At 24.7% G+C, this 19,177-nt stretch overlaps 1 protein-coding gene across 2 annotated transcripts in view; it reads left to right on the top strand.

The window, feature by feature from the left end:
- LOC112595024 (probable G-protein coupled receptor No18) overlaps positions 1-19,177 on the top strand; it is a 130,939-nt gene that overhangs the window by 12,332 nt on the left and 99,430 nt on the right. The gene's annotated exons all lie outside the window — the stretch shown is intronic.

Below are 19,177 nucleotides of genomic sequence, written 5' to 3' on the forward strand. Positions count from 1 at the left end.
ATGTAATATTTATACACTCGTTTGGTTTCGTGTTAAAGCGAATTGACATTCCATAATAATAATGATAATTTTAAAATTACGGACAATTAGTACTGACAGGGGAAAAAAAAAAAAAAAAAAAAAAAAAAAAACATTTCAGGGCAGTTCTAACGACTTTGCCATTGTTGTTTTAGTGTCTGATACATACACAAATACATATACACATATTATATTGTGCGTTTCTGCTGCCAACCCTAACACGACCAACCCGACGTTTTCTAAACATATTTGAACAGTATTATATCATATAATAATATACTGATACCACACACATTCAAACACACACATACACACACACGAAACGTACCATACTAGGTCCGTCCCGGATGTGATATATTAGTAATAATAATAACGATAGCGATAATAATAATAAAACGGCACGCGGTATTATACTACGTTTATAGGAAGGAATCGACACCCATAATACTTTACGACGACGGCTGGGCGTTAAAGATTTCCTACGCCACCGCCACCAATAATAATTATCGGCATTTAGTTGCCGAGTTTGCCGCCACCGTAATTATAATCATTCAATAAACCACCGAGCAAATATTTCCCGACCCGAACGCCTCGTCGACCCGTCGACCCCGAGCGCGCCGCGTCATTCAGCATCCATCCAAAACGATTGAAATTCTTGTGGTCCGGTCGGTTCAAAGTAATTCCCGTCGCATAGACTGCAGTTAACCGAGTTCCCAGGACCGATGGTGGCAGCAATACCGTCGTAGTATTATTTCCAGAGTTTACGTTCAATTCCGCGCGCGCGACACTCGTCGCAGAAATCGCAATCACGCTCGCGCCCAAGGACGGTCAAACGAGTCGATGTGAGTGGAGGGAGGACGATATAGGGGATGGAGAGGAAACGGTACTGTCATCCTTTTTTTTTTTTATTATTATTATTATTCTCCTCAGAGTGAGATTAACATCTCAAAAATATCAGATAAGTCTTTCTGTTGACGATTTCACGGACTGCTAAATTTCTACAACGATTCGGCCGTGGTCGAAGTATAAAATGGCGTACAGGTATTTAAGGTATTTACGCACTACGGGACCACCCTCGCAGCACGATGATTAACTGGACTACCAGGTCATGGCATATAATATTATGTATTTATGTACTATCGGGTTTTTTTTTTATAATAATCGGAGTTGTATTACATCGGTGCAACACGTTTTCAACAAAATGTACAAATTATTGTATAATTATACATTTATACGTAGGTACAAAGAGAAAATTATATTGTTAAAAGTAATTTATTAACTTTATCTTTTGAAATCGAATCAAATGGATTAACAGATTTTTCAACAATGAGAACAAAGTTAATAAACCACGAAGTGTTAAATACAAAAAAAAAAAAAGATTAAACATTTCCCCCGAGTATTTATAATTAAATTATATATTATGTGTTAGGTAGATACCACAAATTCTGTGTAAAATCACCAACTTATTTGAAAGTATTATCTGCAGTTGAATCTTAATGTTTATTACATAATATTATTAATAGACAACTGGTAGTCAAGGCAATATGGGAATATATGGCACGATTTGATTATCTGATTAATTTTCATACAGAGAAGCTAGTCCCATTTAATACGTTTAAATTCTTGCAATGTATAACACGTTTCAGCTATACAGTTTTTTCTTGCAAAAAGTAAATATAAATGTAATAGTATAGTGTTGTAGTGTTAAAATAGTTGGGATATGCTGTGTATTAGTAGAAAGGTTTTAAAAATAATGTCTGAAATAACTGTAACCGGCAGCTGTAGCTGAATATCTGAATATTATAACGATCACTCGACAGGCGATAATTTGAATTCTACCGAAAAATATGTCTGTCGAAAATGAGGAAATCACACGTTCTCGCGATATAAAATATTCGACTGCCGCCATAAGTAGTTTTCCAGCTTGCCAAGTTTTTTCCGAATTCATCGGCATCAACGATACCGAGAAGGACACCGACATACAGTGCACGTTATGTAGTGGTCGTCGCAATAATTCCGTTAACATTTGAACCACTTTTTTTTTTTTTTATCGAGCATCATGTCATCTGAATTCGAAACTCATGAATATCGATTTTTCGAAATCACTTCTATATTTCTACCTTGCCGACTCGTAAAGAGTTTCATTAGAATGGTGTGCAGTCACAGACCATAGTCGATTACTAAAGTCAGTGTTATATTAGTATACCTTAATAGCACCGCACCGCTAAATATAGGTCAGTGGCCGTCGTTAGAAATGAAAACGATCGAATGCTACGTTTTTACCAGAGGGGCGGTATCGCTTTTAAATGAGCTTACACACATACACATATGCACTCACATAAACAATATACTATCTGATACTGTGTATACGTATACGTAACTGTTGTTGTACGCCTATATATATATATGCCTGTGTGTTTTGTTCAAAACGAAATCAACAAAACCATTTGAAAACAAATGCGTATTTCGTTAGACCAAATTATCCCGAAACACCGATTAAAATTTAGTACCTCAGGTCGCGGGCCGGGTGGTAGTAATAAGTTTATAATTTATTATTATAGTAGTCAATTACCGTGAAAATCACCTTACGCTAAAATCAATACCGTATGTTTACGGTTTGTTGTTGTCGAAAAAAAAAAAAATAAAAAAAAAAAATGATTTTGATTAAATTCGTTTATAGCTTTGCTACATATACCAACCGTATAATATACGTTATTATGTCTCTTTGGCGGGATGTAGGTATATAATATGTTGTAGTCGTAACGGAGTGAAAAAAAAACTTACCCTGACAATATCGAGAGAATGTTATATTCGGATGTTACAATAATAATAGTAATATATACATTGGTATAAAACCAATACGATAACGTTTATTGTATACGCTATGTATTGTTTTATTTTCAATTTATGTGGTGAAATTTCGATTTTTGTTCTCTTTAGTTCTGTTTCCGTTAAATGTGTTTGTCACTTCAATTTTTTTTAGACTCCGTCATCATAATATTATGTTGGCAAAATGTGTTTTATTCCAGTGTAATATAAGATGCTGAATAAAAATTAATGTTCATTCTGTTCCTGAAGTCTAACGAGAAATTGTATGAACTACAAGTAGAGGATATCATATTTTTTGCTAATACAAGTTAGGATAAAATATCAATTCAAACAAAAAGCTTAAATAAGTAAAATATTAAAACAATTTTTATATACATTTATAATATGTTTGTAAATCTATTATTTTTAATTCATATTTTTATAAATACACACTCAATCAAAAACTTTGGTAAAATAAATTATTCATGTAATCCTGTATAGTATTATATTATTATGTATATATTATAAAAATAACAATTTTACACAACTCTATCTCAGGTGTTTCATTAGACTTCAAGTTAGTTGTTCACAGAGTCACTATACTGCGTAAAATAATCGCGTATAACTTTTTAGAGGGTAAAGGCTACTAAAGAAAAGCCTTAAAAATTCCAACTATAGTATCTTACGGGTAGAAAAAGTAGTTTCTTGACAAAAAGTTGCTTGAGTATGCATTAAAATGTTTAATGTATAAGATTCTTCAACAACAATTACGGCATAAATATACCAAGTATGCTTATACAATGTTACTAAAATAGTTGCATTTATTTGAATACAAAAGCCGTTGATACCTACATGTTTGCTGATATTAAAATTTGGTAACCGAATGAATCTTAACAGACATTTTTGCACCAACGTAAAATATCCAAACCGACTTGATTTATTTACGTAAACATAATTAAACACTAATAACTAAAATAACTGTAATTTCTTAGAAGTATTATAATTGAGGGCGGGTGACTAACTTTAAATAAAATTAACATAGGTGTAATTTTTACATCTAACAATTAAAGTGAAAATTGTATTAAAAGTCATACAAGTCCAATCTAAATATAATAGTGAAAATATTCATCAAAGCAATAAGTGAGCATACATGATTTTTGCGGTTTAAATTTCTTAGAAATGTAAATTATAGATTTTTTTATTAGTCAATATAATTTAATGATGTTTGTTATGAATTAAAAATGAGTTTGGCAGTTATATTTGAACACGTACAATTATTTATATGATTAAATTTTATTTAGATTTTCAGTATTGTAAAATTTATGATAATAGTCAGGTTTCTTTTACTTACATCTAACGATGTTAGATTTCAATAGAGATTAGAGGGTGCCTCGCATGTTATAATAAACAAAAATAGGTAAAATATTCGTAATACACAAGTATTAAATAAGTTTAATAGGTACAGCCGTATTGATTGAAAACTAGCAGTATTCATAGTTTAACAATACATTAACACGTCGAAAAAATATTTAGTGTCAACAATTAACTTCGTTTTTTTTTTTTGATAGTTTTTAAGTAAAATAAAGTTACTAAAAAAATAACAGTAACTATACTGATGTGTTGCGTGTCTGACGTCAGTCGAGCGTGAAAACGACAGTGACCGCTTGTCTTCCTGTTTACGGTTGAACATTTTCAGTAGAGATATTAGCAAAGATTGGTCGTCAACAATACATTTTTAATAGTTAACAGATTTTAATATAACTTTTTACATCTGTGGCAGTTATACATAACGATAAACATCGTATTATTGGTGTTATAATTGAAACTATTTAACTAATTAACACTTAATAGTTATATAGAACCGTTGCAGACTTGGTAAATTATTATGGTTAATTTAGTTATTTTATTCATAGAATAAACTTTTTATATATTTGCTGAACTTCAATTGAAAATAAGAGATCATATGAAGAATAGATTATGCCTGCAAATTGTTATTTTATATTTTACTAATATATTAAGAATTAAGATATAATCAAATTTAATTTTATTTGAATTTAATATTATTTTACTTAACTACCTATTACATAAATTAACAAATTTTTAATCATAATTTTAATACTTTCGTGATTAAATTATATTTACTTACAGTGATTATATTACAAATAGTTATTTGTTTTTTGATCATTATTCGTTTTGATGCGTCAAATCCTCAAAAGTAAAAAGATAAAATTATTATAATTGTAGTCAGTGGACTGAAAACAATTTATACAATATTACGGTAACAGTATTTTAGAATGTGCAGATGGTTATGAATCCAATTTTTATAAAATGTATCGAACTTGGGATAAGTGTCACCTGCGTAGAAAAAAAAAATGGTCAATATCCAATAGTAAATGGCAGTATTTGATATATTACATTTTTTATATTCGTAACAAAAATGTTCATATATTAATATCACAACGTAGTTTATTAATTTTTTGAATTTTCATTATACAAAGGTATAGGTAAAAATAGTTTTTTAACAAACACACTATAATTTTTATTGTTTTTTTAATTAATTAAAATGAAGAGTAATAAACTGATTGTAAATTCCAAATTTCTCAGATAATACCAGAGCATTTATATCCTCAATGTAAGCAAAACAAATATAATATACATGTGTATTAATCAACTTGACTAATAATATTAAAATTATAAAGTGAAATATTTTACCTTTCAAGTTGATTAGGCGTTAATATTACTGTTTATTTATCACATCTATATTTTAACTACCAAGCTAACCTTCATTATAAATTGTTCGCCGTACAGTACGGTTAAAAATCCCACCCATTAAAGATCTGACAAATATATTTTTATTTAAAATTTTTTTCATTCTTGTTTCAACCTCTCACTAATCATCCCCACATTTAATTTCATTATTTATTTATCTACTGTCGTTTCTTTCGTAACTGTTTATTGTATTCTCAAAACAAAATAACATGATTTTATTTTTGATTTGGTTGAGTATGAAAAAAAAAAATTAATGTTAATACAAATAAATAGTAAGAAATTAAAAATAAGTAATAAAGTGAAATCAAAATATTATTTTTGAAATAAGTATAAACCACCTTAAGAATAGTGTATTTTAAGTATAGTTATGTTGATAAAAGGGTTTATACGTTTAATTAAATGGGTATATATTTCTTCTGTTACGTTTATTAAATGATGAAACCCATTTATTATATTGAAATCCTACACTAATCATAATTATTTTTTTCTTAGTTTAATAAATTCCGATTAAAACTCATTACAACAAATTGTATTATATAAGATGAATTACATGATTAAATTTAAGATAATTGTTTATAAATGTACTTTAATTGTATGCATTCAATACGGTATTATACTTAATTATTTTTATAATTACAGGTTCTGCAATTTATAATATTATTTATATTGTTTTTGAATTAAAATAATAATAGTAATAAAAAAAAAAAAAAACAATTAAAAATTGATAAAAGTAATTAGTATAAAATTATTGATAAGGTATTAAAGCATACTGTTTAACGTTTATTTGTAAACATTGAAAATATAATTAGATATTATGAAAAATATATAAATTCTCTATTTACTTTTTATTAATTCTGTTTATTATATATATTTTTTTTTATTCATAGCTGATAAAAATCAGATATAAGTCAATAATATTTTATTAATCATAACTAATTTGAATTATCGATATTTTATTTTATGCAGTTCCAATTAATTTTACTGTGTAATAAATATTGTACCGGTCTATATTAGTAAAATATCTATATAATTCCCGAGGAAAAAAATTAAAATAGTGATATTATAAAGTATGATAAACATTTATTTTATGTCATAATAAGTTTCTGGACTAGTTTGATTTTAGGTAGCAAGAATATGGTATTTAAATGTACTTTTTGTAGCTTGTATTTTTTTTTTAATAATCAAAAAAACAGAGATGATATTTAATCAGTGTGATCGATATTTTATTTGTTGATCAGATAAATGATTAATACATAAAGAATGAGTTATTATCTAACGTTAGTTTAAAATAAACTAAAGTTGATACATAATACCTACCTATCTGATTTAACATCAACGGTAAAGTTTTTTTACTGAAAGAAAAACTTTGATTATTAGTAAAAAATTGAGATAAGTTTTACTAGATTTGAAATTTGACAATGAATTTTTAAGATAAATAATTTCTGTAGATTTTCGATCTTTTTTTTAAATTGTTTTAGTGTTTACCGTAACCAAAATTAATTTAGTTAGAGTCACTTTATATTTTCTACATAAAAAAAAAAAAGTTATTTAAACTATGAAAATTTGAGATGGATATTCGATATACAAGAATACTACAAAATATTACTGCAGTATTGTCAGTTTTTATATAAGTAATTAGACGATGTTTATAAGGTTTTTCTACTTTTATCTTTAAATGTAAAATAGTAGTTGTAAAAATCCTGTATATAATATTTTAAAATTTAACAAGGTCGTAACAAAAAATAAATAAATAAAGAGGACTAAATCTTCTTACTATAATAGCTAGTATTACATTTATACCAACTATAAAACCAGTTAATTAAATCTTCCTAATTATAAAATATAGATGATTGTGTTTTGATCTTAATAGCGTTGGGTACTTTAGACATATGTTAAAGATTTAAAGAATTTCAGATTAAATTGCACGTACAGAAGATAGTATAAAGCTTTATAGAAATGTAAGTAAAGCATATCTGTTAAGAAACCTTTATCTGTTTTCATAAACATTATTTTATTGCGTTTACGTTTTGTTAATTTAACAGGAATATAATATTTTCTTTGATAGACTCATATAAATATATACGAGTATGATATATTCCCATTGGGATTGTTGTATTAGGTCAAGTTTGGTTTTCATCGTGTCCCGTATCTAAGTATAAGTTCACAGATATAAAACTTTGTTATATTTTTAAAAATATAGTAATTGCATGATTTGTATATTTTTTACCAAAAGTTAGTATAATTGTGTTTTAAATAAAAATTACCATAAAATATTTAGGTATTATAAAAATATGAATAGAATCTATTATTCATTCAATATTTAATATCTATTGATATATTTATTAAATAATAATAATGTATGTGATATATTTAAATTTAAAAATCTCATTTAGCTTAGATTACATTATTTTATATTTTAAGATAAAATTAAAATTCTAATTAGCAAAATGCTTTATGTTCCATATGTTTCATAATTTTCATTATTAAAATATTTATAGAAAGTTCATGAGCCTAAAATGTTATTTAAAGCCATAAATCTATGTAAGCGAAGACCATCAGCAGTGGTACGCATGCGTTATCGTTTTCTTGGTTGTATTAAATAATATATAAAACGCACGCTAGTCCTCCATACTCTATTTTTGCCCATACTACAATCATTTTTCTATATAATTTTAGTCAACAAGAATCAAGTTTATGTGTTTATGTGCTCAAGTTATGTGACTCAAATTTCTCAGGCGTTAATCAAATTTCTACTTCTTTACACTGAATGTCTCTTGCTTTGTATAGTGTATACCACGCAGATATTTACTGACTCTGTCGTTCTCGTGGTTTTTAATTGGGTTAATTGCTTCCATAAAATGTTCAAAGCTGACCATGAATATTTTAAGTTGTAATTTATACACCTAAACTACGATGAGTACTAAACAATTTTTTTTTCCAACGTCGTAGTTTTTGATTCTGAGCAGAGCAATAAATGTACTTATTTTACAATGATGTGAATTTTCACGCAAATCATATTTTTGATAATATCGATTTTGTTGTTTTGATATAAATCGAAATAAATAACTGCAGGTACTTAAAATTTTCATTTAATGTTTATATCACAGTTTTATATTTACGAAAAAGTTTTTTTTAAGTATTTTGACTATTTTTGAGTTATTTATAGGCATTGTTATTTTAAATTTTTGTTTTAGATTTTTTTTATAAATGTCGGTCAAAAATTAAACACTGAGTATACAAATTAATACTTGAAGATTTAATATACAGCTTCTCATAAGCTATTAATGTGATAATCTATACTATTATAAAATATGGTATAAATATATAAGTATTATTATAATAATTTTATAATAAATGCAATATTTTTGAAAAAGAATTTTATTATATTACTGTAACACAAAAAGTAAAATAAATGACTTTAGTATCTGTATTAAAAAAATACATACATACATACATTATATATATATATATATATATATATATATATATATATATATATGGTGTGTGTGTGTGTGTGTGTGTGTGTGTGTGTGCATATTTCTGTATCACGAAATATACTTAGTGATAAAGGCTGACAGGCCATTTTCTCCCAGAATCGTTTTTCATGTACAATGATACATACATATACGTACATCATTGAATTCAAATTTAACACACCCCTATTACTCATAATAGTGACCCATTCGACACCTAATGTACAGCATAGTGGTGCTCACTTACCTACCTTTTTTTGTTTGACATGAATATCTCTTATGACTGGAATTCGCAAGACATTTTTTTGTCCCACTTGATGATTTTTATCTGTATAGTGACAATAGTGTAAATAATAAATGTACAAAATACCTATAAATACATTGTATTTTGTCATTCTAAATATAATAAATTTTTGATATCCTTACAATTCAAAAAAACATTTTCATAATTCAATGTGCTTCACAACAAAGGAAATAATTATAATTTTTTTTTTGAAACATGAAAGTATATTATTTTGGCTATTGGTCTCTATGGAATTTGCATGAAGTTTTTTTTGTTACACTGGTTATCAGTTGCTATGGTGACATTCGTTACTACAATGAATGCGTAAATAATATTTAACGCTAAACAAAAATACCTTTGTTTGAACATCTTGTAATTCAATAGCTATGTTTATAATCTAACTATTTTTTTTCAATCCAACGAGGGATAAGTTTTTAATTTGTATTAATTATATTTTTTATACCTATATAAATAATAGGTATGCCCATAGATATCATGTAAAATTCTATACGGTTTGTTTATATAATTTCATACTTCATTATATTTGAATTACGGCCATGATCATGTTATTATGATTTCCTGTCTTCATTTGGTTAATTTTGGTATTTATCGCGCAAACAATATCTAATTTAGTCTTGATGCGTTTCCCGCCGCGCTGCTCAACCCGTTGGAATATAATCGTAGTCTATTATGTAGTAGCGCAAGTCCATGGGGGAATTCGTGAAAATGAACGATACTCAAATCATAAACCTTGGACAATGGAAAACTTGTTTAAGTATTGTATCACGTAATTTAATCAAATTAACGATGAAAGGCGGGACACAGATAACATGATCTCCCTTGCATGCGTAATAAAATTTCATAACGCGTACAAAATAAATAAAACAATAAAAGTAGAGCATTGATCAAAGTTTGTAAGTAGAACATTTTATTATGAACTGTATATGATTAACTATCGTACGTGTTATGATGTTATTTATGTTTTCTAGCAAGATTTTGTTTCATTATTGGATATAATTAATTTAATTACAATGCATATATATATATAATATGATATTGGCGTTATTTATTATGTTATTTATATTATTATTATTTTATAATATTGTAATTTGTTTTATCGCGTTGACTAATAATTATAAGCTATATACTTGGCGTCTAGGGATATTAATTAATTTGAAATTAAATTTATTTAATTTACTAATAGTGGTATTATTTAAATTATTTAAATATATATATATTTATTAGGTATATAATTTAGGTATTTTAATTATTAAATAAATATAAATCCTAAAATATTAAAGTAGTAATCTTATCATGAGATATTTTGTGTTGAGCAATTAAATAATTTACAGTTTTTCAATTAAAAAACTTTTAATTGCATGATGCAAAATATATTAATCTAAAATTGTTGATGTATTGTAATTTGTTATTTATTATATGGTTGTTAACTATAAGACTTTAATCTTAACCTAATGAAAACGAAATAGTTAACATGGTCAGTGGAAAGAAAACTTTTAGCGTCTGTGGTAGGTTAAAGAAGAAATTTTATCTTTTTACACAAAGTTTGATTACAAAACTGAATGGTCAATATTATATTATAATACAAAATATTTTTTAACAAACTTCTTTGAATAGTATGTGATAACATTTTTAAAAGTTATTTAATTTATTTTAATATTAAATCTCGTATTATAACTAAAACTATATTTATAAAATATAAACTATCATTTTTATCAAATTTAGTTTAAAAATATTCATCAGGTATGTTGATATAATTTATACTACTACATTTTTTAAATAATACAGGATATATCATAAAATATGAAAGTACCTACTACAACAATATTAAATAGTGATATATTATTTTCAACAATAATCTTTTAACAAAACGTCATTATTATTTTAGATTAATTTTAAGCATTTTTAGGTTTAACTCAACTTGAAATACAATAAAAAATTTAATTTTCGTGTTTTTAAAACATTTTTAAACAGTTTGTTTGTAAAACTAATTAATTATAAGTAATATAATACTTTCAAGTCAAATTATTCATTTTTTTTTAAAGTTCTTGAATAGTAAGTTAGTAATATTACAATGAATAGAATGAGGAATAAATATAAAATATGTACATATTACCTATATTATATTGAGTGAACGAATTTGTAAAAGAATCAACAAGATGATGCATTCTGTATAAAAAATCAAACATTCTAATTCATAAACAAATAAATACCATTTAAATGATATAATGATTTTGATATAGAATATAATTTATTTACAAATTTATTTATCCGCAAGTTAATCACTTATTACAATAAATATTAAAAATCGTTCGTAACTTTATAGGTTCACTTAACAATGTAATTACTTGTATACTATACCGAAATGTTATATACCTAGGGATAACATTTTTTTAATTTAGTTTATACTTTTTAAACAAAGTAAAAGGGAGTTTAACACATAAAGCTTATTATTTTTGTTTAAGTTAAAACAAGATATTTTAATCAACTTTTTTTAAGACACACTTTTTCAAAAGGGAATTCTTTTTTCTTAAGTTAAGGAATACTTTATATTTTCTGTATCTTATACTTTATTATATATTTTGTTATTTTTATTTGTATATTTAGATTTATTCATAGGTTTATTACTTTTTTTATCACAAAGCAAAGAAAGACGAGGACACAATAAATCCAATTTAAATTTTTTTGTTTCATAAATGGATTAATAATTCTGAAAATCATAATTCAGACACGATAGTCTAATTTTAGTTATGTTTAAATATGCAAACTATTTTTACTGCTTTCCTCTTCGTTCATAGCGTATCATAAATTATCGTTGATGATAAACGACATCATGACGTTCATAATTCATAAATTAATTATTCTTTTAAAAGTCGGACCCAGCGTGATTATTGTAGGATATCCGAATGAAAAAGCGTTCCGGCCGGAGGTTTACATAACAATAGGACGAAAAAAAAATGTTATTGGAATAGGTAAGTGGAGTGGTGAAAAAAAACAAGGATGATGATGACAACATAAAAGGGGTGAAAAAGTTTAACAAATATTTGGTTTACGAAAAATTATTTGTGAGGAAAAAAAATTACCTAAAGTCCTATAATCTCGGAGGGTTAATTAAAATCTCTTCGTAAGTTACATGAATTGTTTTTACTAACATTATATACATTTTCAATCCCTAAAATATGTAACACCTAATAATTGCTTAAATTAATGAAGCTTTACGGTAAATTTTTTATATTTAATTAGAAATAAATATATATTGCTTACCTTGAAATATAAATATTTGATGACTCAAAGTAACATATATAATAATAACAATAATTATTAAACTATTTTTCATCTGATTTAATAAAAAATTCATTTGCATAGATTATATCGGGTTTAGATATTTTGAATTAATATAATAAATATATTAATTTACTGTATATATTATACTATACATACATACATATATATATACAGTAAAAATAATTGCTTTATTTCCGTAAACATTATTAAAACAATTATTATATCTACTTAAAGATTGGCATTCGTTTCGATTTTTTCCATATAGGTACTACCGGTTTACATAATATAATTCCGATATTTTTCAATCCACGGTTAGACGTGAAAAGTACAGGTTTCTTAAGAAGTCCTGATGTGTTACAGTGTTTAAATGTATTAAAAATATTTGTATTAAAAAAGTATTATAAAATACTTCAAATAAAATAGGGGAGAGGGGGTATTTTAGTGTCCAGTTTATAATTTTTTTTTTTATAAATAGCAACCCTAATTTACTTATGTATGGTATTTCAACTATTTATACTAATAAATAATGTTTTTATTATTAAATCGCATTTTAATATTTAGTTTAGGTAACGATCGTTTCATTTTGAGCCTAATGATTATCAAATGGTTTCTTTAGATGTTATAATTTAGCAATATTATTAATTATTAATTATATATAAGAATATTTTTTATATAAATAACATTTTATTTTTAACAATAAGCCACCATTGTGTGAACAATAGAATTACCATGATATAATTTTTGCCCGTATTTGCCATAAACAGTGAACTCTGCAGATACCTGGTTGTGGTTCAATGGTTTTGATGCGTAATAAAGAAATGGCTGACTGTTACACCCGCATAGCCCAATGTGAGTACAAAATTATAGCAGCTGTCCATCAAGATAATGTATGCGTGTTTAAATTAAGTATTATCCATCGGAAACTTCTATTATAAAAATGAATTGATATGATTTGTAAATTTAATAGCGTTATTGTACTCTAGATGATAATTTAAAAAATATTCACTGTAAATATTTTCTCAGCGACTTTCCTTTATTTTTCATTTTATTTCCTAATGTTTAAGTATTTAATTTAAAAATAATAAAACAAATTTGACTTTAGCTGTTGCAAAGTTTTTATAACGCCAAACTAGAAAAATACGTAGATACTTATAAAAGTTCTCAAATTTCACATTTAACTGTTTTTAATTTAAAATTTTTTATATCCAATGAAACGTTTAATATACGTTTATATATACTTTTTGACGTATCATAGTTTTTATGATACTAATTTTAGATTGTAAAAAGTTTTATACAATTTAGTAATCGTATTATCTATTTTTCAGTATAATGGCTCAAAATGAATATGAATTTAGAATTTATATTTATTGAGTGATTCGTGAAAATTTAATAGAGTATGAAAAGTAATAATAAAAAAAAAAAAAAAAAATAATAATAATAACAATAAAAAAAAATATTCCAATCTTACCAATTTATCAATAATTGTTTAGAAAAAAAATCAGTTTATATTTGTATACGTAATAGGTTTTCTTAAAATTTAAAGTGCAATTTTTATTTTAATGGTTTTACATTTTCTATTTGTACCTTCCAAACAATTTGATGTCCATTATACATTGGGAATATGATTTAGAAAACAATATGTTAGTTCAATTTTGATAAAAACTTTTCCTAATGAACAAGTAATTAAAATTTGTTTTAATACAAGCTTCAGACTTAAATATCTATAAATATATGTATATAATTAATAAATAAGTATTAATATTTAAAAATAAATTTAGGTTGTAATTTTGTATATTACCAGCAGTTATTCGATAGTAAAGTCAAGTATGTTTTAACGCGCATCGTTACAAACTAAACGAATATTTACGATTTAAGTATTTATAAAATGTTTTTATACTTTTAAGCTTAATAAAACAGTACATGTATCATATTATATACTATATTGATTGCTCATCACTTTAAAATAAACATATTTAAAAATAATCCACATCAATAAGTTTAAAAAAAAAATCTCGCCTTTTATAAAAATAGAATTTGTTAATGTTTATATTTAAAGGGTTTAAAATAAATATTAGTATTTTTGGTGTAAAAATAGAAAACTCTGAAAATGCATTAATATAATATTCATTTTTATCCAATTATTTTCCCTGATAATTTTGGATCAATTTTCTTTGAATTTCCTAAAATTATGAAAATGATTCGAACGAATATGGAACAAAAATAACTTTCAATTATATTTTCATATAAATACTAAATGTTTTTACATTGAATTTCTAACTTACCATTATCATCGATTATAATATACTTAAAAAAAACTTAAAATTTCTTATCAATAAATTCTATTTTAATAAAAGTGTTTGATCCAGATTGATTTTAATCAACACCCGTAAAAGTAATTACATTTTTACGCATAAATATTAATGCTATCGAATTGAAATGTAATAATATAATAATTGTATAAGTATTTTTAAATTTAAAACATTTACAAATTTATGATATGAATTCATAACTATTTACGTTAAACTTCAATATCCAATCATATTATTTGTTATTGAATTTTTGTGTAAATACATTTTTATCATTGTGTAAGTGTAATTTATCGTCATAATACAATTGAGTCCCTCAATACATTACCATAATTGTAATCATTGACATTTTCAATTTAAAACAAATACACAAATAAGTACATTCCTTAACTTGAATTTTTCTTTTTTTATCTAATGATATACTGTTTCAAATCGCAGTTGAATTAAACCATTTTTTTTTTTTTTTTTTTTTTTGATAATAAATTTTGATTTTTTTACGTTATATTCAACATTTTTTTTTTTTTTAACAATTTACAATTTACTTATTAGAAATATTTGTTCAACAATTTTGAATTAAATATCAATACTACCTACGATTAAAACACATAACCAGTACGGTTGTAACATAACTCTTTTGGAAACCATAGCATTATGATTAATTTCAGACTTAACTCATTTGTTAATGAAATCAGTTGAATTTAGTTTTGTTTTTATTGTGTCCAAGTATAAATGACTATTAAAAATATTTGCGCACCATACTCTGTTACTTCCCATTGTTAAAGAGTTGAAATGTAATTTAATATTCACGTGTTGGGCTTGGTTGAATATCAAATTCCAGTTTATGATTTCATCGTCTAATGACGCACTTACTCACAAACAGAAATGTTGTTGAGTGCCCTATTAAAATAATTATATGGCCAGACCGTTGTTTCATTCAACATATTATAAGCCTGTGGAAAATTACTCAAAATGTGATGTAATTTATACATGGATACGCAGTAGGTATAGGTGTATTTAATATAATTAATATCTCACGTGAGATTATAGTATTGTTTTGTGTTGTTATCAATTTGTGTGTTTCGGGTTGTAATGAAGACAGAATATGTCAGTAAATATAATTTATAATATGTTATAGTGAATAATTAATAATAAATAATAAAATCATTGAATTTTGTGTTCATTTTAAAGATATTGAATTTAAACGTAAATTAAGATTCACGTAATCACGTGCTTCTTGTTTACGCGTATTTCATGAATTTAATTATTCATGTGTAATTAATTAGTAAACCACGGATATTTATTTCATGTGTATTTAAAACATAACATTTACTAAACGTTTTAAATTTTAATACTTTCAATAAAAAAACTAAAAATATCTGTACTTACTATTCTAAAAATAAATATTTCATAAATAGTATTATCGTAAAAAAGCAGAATGGGAGGAGCAATGTATATACTATGTACACAACAGCGGCATGGAAATTTCTACGAACAGTATGAACCGATCAGCTACGGTTTATCTAGTTTGTTTTTTTTTTTTGATTTTTCGTTATTTATTGAAGTCTCGGTGTGACATTTTCGGAAAATCTGTACTGTCGGCATTAAAATATAAACTTTCTTTCTAACGAATAACAACGTCTAAGGTTAAAAGTTAGGTTTGAAATTACGTTAAACGCGTAAGATAAAATGCTTACTGCGATTTGTGTGATAAAAATTCTAATAATAAATGTTCATGTGTTGATGAAACAACTGGATTAGTACTTCGTTAAGAAAAAAAAAAAAACGTTCATAATACATCAAACCAACATGAAAATAATAAAATCCAAAGGTGCGTATTTTATAATATGTTATAATTAAAGAAAGGATTTAAATTAAATTTATATTTTTATGTAATTTAAATATAGACTATTAGAAAGATAATCACAGATACTTATCTTAAACGAGTACGTTTTACGTAATTTTGACTAAATCGATATCAATACTTTGTTTTAATTGTATTTTTTATGTTGATTATTATTATTTATTTGTTGCAAGACTATTTATAAGTAATTGTATATATTTATGAATTAATGAACACCTCATTTGATTAAAACATTTTTTATGACTTTTACATTAAATTAAAATTGAAATAAACGCATATTGTAATAATAATAACAGCGAGCAATTAGACTATAATTATAATTATTCAAATATTTAAAAACATATTTAAGTATCTAGATTAGTTTTAGAATGCTATGCTTGAAATTATTATAATTTTTAAATCTTTACATAACATAGAAGAAGTATACTGAATTGAAACAATAGATCTGACATTTAAGTATAGTTATACTAAAATTTTATTTTAAATCTAATATTTAATTTATACATGCATATTGTAAAAACTTAATAACGTTTTGATGTTGATATGTAAGTAGTAACATTTAAAAATGTTAAAATAAATTAATATCTTTAAATAATTTGCCGGTAAAGGCATATTTTCTACATTAATATAAATAGTTATTATTTATTATATGAAACTTAAAGCGACGTGTACCTATTTCTGGTTGTCGGTCATCATAACTACAACAAACATAATATACAACTATAAATGCATATATTATTAATACGAAATGGTGCCCAATATAATTTACACTTATTACATATGAGTTACATGAGAAACACATAGCGGAAAATTTTACCCGTCAACTAGGAAATATTTTCAGCGAACGAGAAATAGATAAAAAAGTAATGTCAGTAGTACAGATAATGCTAAAAATATTGTGAATGCCATTACATCATTAAGTTATATTCTTGAAGTTTGTAGTAGTACATTTACAGCTCATTCGTTACAACTTAGTATCAATAATACGTTAAAAGCAGATATCATAACTGAATTAATTCAAAATTATAAGTTGGAAATTTCAAATATTCAAGTATAGAAATGAACAAACTACGTAAAAATAAGAACAATCTGATTTCACAAAAAGTTTATTCTTTCAATATTGTAAAATACTGTTGGATTCGATTTGAATTATTTTTTTTATAAATATATGCACCCATAATATTATCTGCATTCACCGATAAAAGTATAATTACACCGAAATAAGAGATTACAGAAAATGAATGGTATTCAATAGACATTTTGATATTTTTACTTTAGTAATACTGTCATATTTGAATTAATAAAACGATTCGATTTTCAATTTTAAATTACTCAAACAATTTTTGTATGCTATATTTCAATTGTTTTTATCCTAGGTATAAAAATTTGGAACATGAATTGATTAATGTTAAATAAGAAATGTGTTCTTATGTTAAAAGTTTATTAAAATACATTGTTGTTCATCAGAAACAGTCTTAATATCATAAATCTATCGGTAATAACAATCTCAATTTTTCATATTGTAATGAACATTTTACTGAGAACGACATAATTGATCAATTTCAAGGTTACCTATCAGAAACTAAATTAAGATTTGACTTTGATCCATTCGAATGGCGAAAAACACGTGAACATATATTATATTCAGCTATAGCTAAGTTGACATTAAAGAAATTGATGATACTGGCAACATCAGTGAGTTCGAAAAGATGTTTTGCTACAGTGGGTAATATAGTTACATCAAAAAGAAGCTATTTGTTCCAGTAAAATGTTAATAAGTTGAATTTTTTCCTGTATCAAAAAAAAAAAAAAAAAAAAACTATTAGAATAAAAATGATTACGTTTACTTTTTTTTTTTTTTTTTTTATGAAAAATTGTTATTTAATTTCATGTAACTTATAATACCTACTTATATGTATTATATTCTTATTGTAATTTATAAAACACACATATACATTTTTGTTTCTTTGATAGAATTTATTAAAATACATCATCTATTATATATTTTATTAAATTATTTATGTGCTAAAATTATTGTACTTTTTGTCCAAAGTTTAAAAATAAATAAAATTAAAAACATGTTTTCAGTTTTATCAATTTTTATGTTATTAAAAAACTGTTGAAGATATATTTATGAAATTGTTTTTTTGTGATTCAATTTCAATATTTTTTTAGTTGTTTTTAAATGTATCTAAAATGTAAATAAATTCTATAATAGATAACTGTTTAAAAAAACTACATTCTAAAATATTAGTTTCTTTTGGAGGTTCTGATTCAACATAAATAATTAATCACTAATCAACGTTATTTAAAAACTACAAAAACATTATAAGATACTAAATGTATTGAAAATAAA

This window comes from Melanaphis sacchari, unplaced genomic scaffold (assembly GCF_002803265.2).
Source record: "Melanaphis sacchari strain LSU unplaced genomic scaffold, SCAv2.0 Contig24_pilon_pilon, whole genome shotgun sequence".
NCBI lineage: Eukaryota > Metazoa > Arthropoda > Insecta > Hemiptera > Aphididae > Melanaphis > Melanaphis sacchari.